Consider the following 6,222-nt stretch of genomic DNA (forward strand, 5'->3'; position numbering starts at 1 on the left):
ATAATGTCCCTTTTCTAATTCTTTAATTCCCAAATATAGACTTTGAAGATTTAAACTCATTTTTCTATTTAAATCTCAAAAGCAAACTCGGATATTCTAAGCTTGCTTTGGCTATAAATTTTTCTAGGTGTATCAGGGGAGTATCTTGTCGGGTTTTATTTAGCTTTACCTTTGCTTTTGGCCGTCGCCTCAGCCAGCTCCGCTCCACTCCTCGCTCCGATCCGGACAAAAGAGCAGCCGCCCCGGCAGCTGGTTCTGGCCATGGCTGGGACTCTGGCCGCGGCTCGGCTTGGGCTCTGGCTTTGGCTCTGGCTCTGGCTCTGGCTAACGGCCCAATGCGAGAGAGGTGTTGAAAAAGAAAATTACAACCACTTTACCGATTTACTGATTTTACGTTTTCATAATCTTGTTAGTTAATTTGCCTGCTTGGGACTCGGCCATGATTCCACAGAACGTAAAAGCCAAAGCACATTGCCACCGCATTCGGCGAACGTGTGGGTTTGGGTCTTGCTCTGGCAAATGGGGCTTGGTCCTGGGTTTGGGTTTGGGTTTGGGTTTCGGTTAGCGTTCGGTTTGGCTTTTTGACTGCTCTACTACTGCGGGCTGGCGAGAGACGATTTAACACTAGGATGGATAATTGTCTTTAATAGTGCCCCTGATAGGCCAGCAAATCGCAAACTAGGAGTGTGTGGATGGGTGTATTAAATCGCATTAACTATTAATGAGTCGGCATTCTTCTCATTTCCAAGTGTTAATTAATAGCGGCCGGGTATCACGACATCCCAGTAATAATGTCTAGACAAGGTGTATCTTTATCCCAACTACTCGTTATTAGGTATTCCGCCTCCTATGCTCAATACTAAATCAATAAGAGCTTGATGGCGAAGCTAAGACAAATAATTGCTTTAGCGGTTGATTGTGAATGTACAACTATATGTGTACATATATATATATATATATATATATATATATATATATTTGAATATATTTTAATCGAAATTCTGTCTCACCATACCCAATAATTATCTTATTAAAAAAAACTCTATGAGGTGCATATTATTTAGAAGCAAACAATTAAGTATCCGTGGGTAAGGTAACAATATGCCAGTGAAACCATTAAAAAATTACCCGTAACAAACGGACATCGTAGTAAATTAAGAATTTATTTATCTGTTTATAAATAACAATCGCATTTGGCCATAATTGTGCCGTTCATAGCGATAATTAGGTGCTCGGTGAGCGAAGGTTAACAGCGATGTGCCGCCGCTGAGCCGGCGCAGCTCCGAGAGCTCGAAGGGCGTCCCAGAGAGAGAGAGTGAGAGAGAGACTAAGAGCAAGTGAGCCAGGAGAGGACTGGTAATGGGATTGGGTGTGGGTTTTGGGCTCAAGCTTCGTTGGGCTTGGGAGTGGGAATGGGAATGGGAATGGGAATGAGTATAGCAATGGCAATGGCAATGGGCATGGGTTCGGTTCGACAGTAACCACCGGAGAGGGATGGCATGACGACGACGACGACAACGCTATCGGATATCTCGCTCCCTTTGCTTGTCTATAGGAACAATGAAGAAACCTTGGACGGGGATTGGCCATTTGCCGGAGTACGCTTGATGGGGCGGAGCTTAAATGGCATTGTAATGTTAATGCAAGTGGGACATGTATGAATATGGTTTCGGTAGCACTTCTGATTAACTATTAACGAGCTTAAATACCTACAGAAATTCAATCAGTCCGTAAAATTACATGTTATAATTTAATCAAATTACCGCCAAAAGCAGGCAGTCTCGTCTGGCATTGTCAGGCGTTTTCACAATGAGCTTATTTATAAATATGTACTTTGCATAATTTATATAATTACATATGTACACATACAGCGAGTACTTTGCCAATTTAATGGATTTATTAAATATTTCGCCCATGTTTTTCGCCAGAGTGCTTACGCAAGTGTGACAATAATTGCTATCACGCGGCCATGCTGAATGCTAATAATATGGAGTTGCCACCATTGCCATTTTCATTTCCTGCAAAGGGGTAAGAATTCCCTAAAAAGGTATTCTACAATGACATTTGTTCCTATACGAACTAAATGCCGCAACTATTGTACAGCTATATAGAATATATAATACAACTGTAGTATAATAATGGTTATAATGGTTTTAAAATATTTTAGAAGACGATTTTGGAAGATTTTATTAAGTGAATCTTTGATGTTTATTTAAAAACTGAATATTTTATACCTTTTCCAGGGTATTTTAATTTCAGTCAGCAAATCTTATCGCTGTGAAGGAGTCATTTCCGGCCCTATAAATCATATATATTTTTGATGAGCATGAACAGCCCAGTCGATCTATCCATGTCAGAAAAAATCAATTATTTGGTAAGATTTTTAAAATTTTATAAGGGGTTACATTGTTAATTTAAAAAAAAATTGATAAAAATCATACTTTTTTTAATTTTAAATTGATTATGCAGATTTGTTAACCGAATCAAAACTAACATAGGGCTGATTTCCGAATTAAGATGAATTCTTTTTTGTCTCAGTTATGAGTTTCTTAAGAATTAATTTGTTAAAAAAATTGTCATATAAAAATATTTGTACATAATATCGTCCCAAAGAATGGTATTATCATTATAGTCAGATGTTTCAAAAATAGTGAAGGAGTCATTTCTGACCCTATAAATTTTTGATCAGCATCAACAGCCGCGTCGATTAAGTCATCTCCAAACAAAAAATTCAATTTTCAAAATTTTCTCAAATTTTGAAAAATAGATAAGGGGTTACATCGCTAAAATTGTCAAAAATGGGTAACAATTGTATTGTTCTTAAACTTTAAATTGAGTATGCAGATTTATTATTCTAAATAAAAACTAACATAGGAAATCTTTCCGAATTGAAATTAATACTTTTTTGGCCGAGTTATGAATTTTTATAATTTGATTGATTTGTATTAAAAATTTTTATATAAATATATTGATAAATATATATATTTAATATAGATTCAAAGAATGAAAACATTTTGGGTTTAGTTATGATCGATTTTTGATTCTATCCCATAATTCAATGGCAAACGGCAAGGGCAGGTCTAGTAAATCTTAACATATCATAATTAATTGTTCCTCATCCTGGCAAATCAAACGAAAGCTCTCTTCCGTTGGGAAATAGAACCCTTTAAAAATTACAACACTATATATTTATTTGGGTAACAAAAAATTGAGTCAGGAATTATTTAGTTATTTATTATATTAGCAATCCTATAGTTTCATTATATATAAGTTTAAAGAAATTACTCTATTGGTCAGTACCTCAAGAAAATAAAGCAGTCATAAATAATTTGGTAACCTTAATCCTTTCTATTTTTTTTATCTAACACCGCTATCAATATATACCTAAATTAAAATCAAAGTTTTTTATACAAACAAAAATGTGTATCTAATTAGGATTTTTATCTGATAAGACGAGGGTACAGTTTAAATAAAAAGATATTTACAATTTAGTCCTAAACAAAAGTTGTCAAATAAGCTATATTGCTAGTACATATTCGTAAATTATTGATCAGTATCAAAGCTCTAGTATGTAAACCCGAAGTTTCCGGTTTATCCTATCATGTGGTACTTGAATCACAGACAATCTGAAAAACCCTGACTAGCAAAAAATTTTTAAATTTTGATTTGGTAATACAAAATAATTTCCTGTTTGAATGTTAATCCTACTACCAAATTTTAAATATTTCCTTTCGGTAGTTGTCAAAAAATAGGCAACTGTTTTCGTTAACTAAGAGTCGGGTATGCTTTCTATATCTTTATTTGTTTCTTGTATTTATACTTTTTGTTACCTAAGGTTAGATGCTGTGTTGTGTGTACAAAATAAAATTATGAGGATTACCTGATGTTTGCATGAGAACTCATGGTTTTGTTTTCCCCCGATCCCTGCCCAGTCACAAGGATGACCCATATTTTCCATTGGCAACCCCTTGCTTGCTATTCAATTTAACCGTGAATCTTATTTAAAATTTATTTAAAAAGCATTAACAGAAACACGAATAAGCATTCAAAATTGCCTAGCGTGACGGATGCGAAACATAAATTTACATTTTATACCGAACCATATTTTAAAAATAAAATTATTGCCGCCGCCGAGGCTGAGGTTGAGGCTCAATCAAACGCGCATACGTATTATGTTGGAAAAACACAGAAACACGGCGTAACAACAGATACAATCACAACAAATTTCACGCCAAACAATTACAACGCATTATAAGAATTTTGTTAACAGAACAGGAGGGATGGTCAAGCTATTTAACCCGCAACCATAAATCTTTTCATACTCGGCCGTAACCACAGGCTCTCTGGCTCACAGTACCCACCCAGTACCCAGTACCCAGTCCCAGTATCCAGTGGGTTTGACATTTGCCTTGTAAATGCGTAATAATCAGGACATCCGACAAACAGAAAGTTACGCTTTAATGCCATTAGCCGCGCTCTACGGTTAACAGTTGTTGTTACAATCATCCATTTAATGCCGAACATTGCCGCAACGGAAACCAATGAAAATAAACACAAAACACAGGATTCAATGAGAGCCATACCCCAAAATTAAAAATCTATTTTTTCGCATTTTTCGCTTTGCTGTCAAAATTGCCATTTACAACATTCATTTTTTTGCAGCTGCCGCTGTTCAATCACAAAATAATAGACTGCCGACTCCCCAACCTCTGTTTCTTTGTGGATTTACTGAAAGTCTTGTTTTTATACTCGCACAAAGACCATTATTAAAATGAATCAATAAGCTAATCGAACATGTATTTCGGCTGGTTAAATGCTCCTTGACCATCTTTTAAACAATTAAAAGAGTTAAATCGCCCAATGATTATTAATTTCAAGACAAAATTGAAATGAACTCAAGCATACACAATCATTAGTCACTGGGGAAGCTAAGAAAGAACCAATAATAATATTAACAATTAAAAGTTCATTACTAATACAAATTGATGGATGAAGCGAATTGATTATTGGCTAAAGTCAATTTACTAATCTTTCGCTGTGTCTTACTAAGGAATTTAGAATTGATTTTATGTCTAATATTTAATAGTACCCATCAAGTTCTACTCAGTGCCAGAGACACTGGCCTACAGTTATCTATAGGCTTTGATTTTTACGGAGAGTAAATAAATATTTTCAATAAATTAATTAAATTAAGACTGTGTCAATAAAATTTAGTTAAGAAGAGGAGGCAAGACGACATTCTATTTAGATTGCAAAAACAAATTGTTTGTGATGTTAGAGGTGTATCTTATAAACAGTGGTAGTTGATGTTGGTCTATATTTGTATTTCTTCTTGGTATCTCTTAATATTAATTAAAAAATAAAATCTAACACTTGATTCGCTGATTATTACTTAAGAGTAATAAATGTCTCTTAAAGATGATCGATTGATTCAACAGGAAAAGAAAATGATTATACTAGGCAACTTAAGTAACATCATTATATTGCACATTTTACTAGTATACTCGTAACAAATAAATATTTCCAATATCCCTTTAAATTTTAAAATAATTGTGGAGCAAAAATGGTTGAGTGCTGCTCTCTATAAATTTTAAAAACAATTTGCGCGATTTGTATGTGGTTTATGACTGCGAAGAAGCTTGTTTATGTTGTTTATATTCCCCAATTCTATTTTAAGTGATGTGGTTAAGCCAATAGTAAATATTACTCAAAAAAAATCTTCATAAGTTTGTTAACAAGTTTAGATTCTGATTAATGGCGTTTGACTCTCATCCTTCTAAACAAACACAACTTACTGTCGAATTATAAATTTCGCAATTTATTATTCATATTCATTCAGCAGCAGTCAGGGTGTCAGGTAGAAAAGAAAGATATTTCCACTTATTAATTTATGGAACATCTTTACAAATACTAATAAATAAATATGAGAAACAATTTCGGGATGTTAGTTTACTAACGCTAAGGCTAAGACAGCCACCACCTGTCCGACAAAGCGGAACACAATGCCCGAAGAGTGAAGTAGTTTACATTAAATGAAACCCATAAATTAAAAAGGAAACTGCTGGGCTATGTGTCAGAACCGTAATTAGAGATATTGGCTTTAAATAATCGAGCGGCACTCATTTGTTCACTTTTTACTCGCCGACAACGCAGCGGCACGCCTGTGTTTAAGATCGAACCACAGAAAAGGTGTTAGAAAAGGGCGATCGGCAAAAACGTGAA

Source organism: Drosophila serrata, unplaced genomic scaffold, assembly GCF_035046125.1.
Source record: "Drosophila serrata isolate PLE 108 unplaced genomic scaffold, ASM3504612v1 contig_376, whole genome shotgun sequence".
Lineage (NCBI taxonomy): Eukaryota > Metazoa > Arthropoda > Insecta > Diptera > Drosophilidae > Drosophila > Drosophila serrata.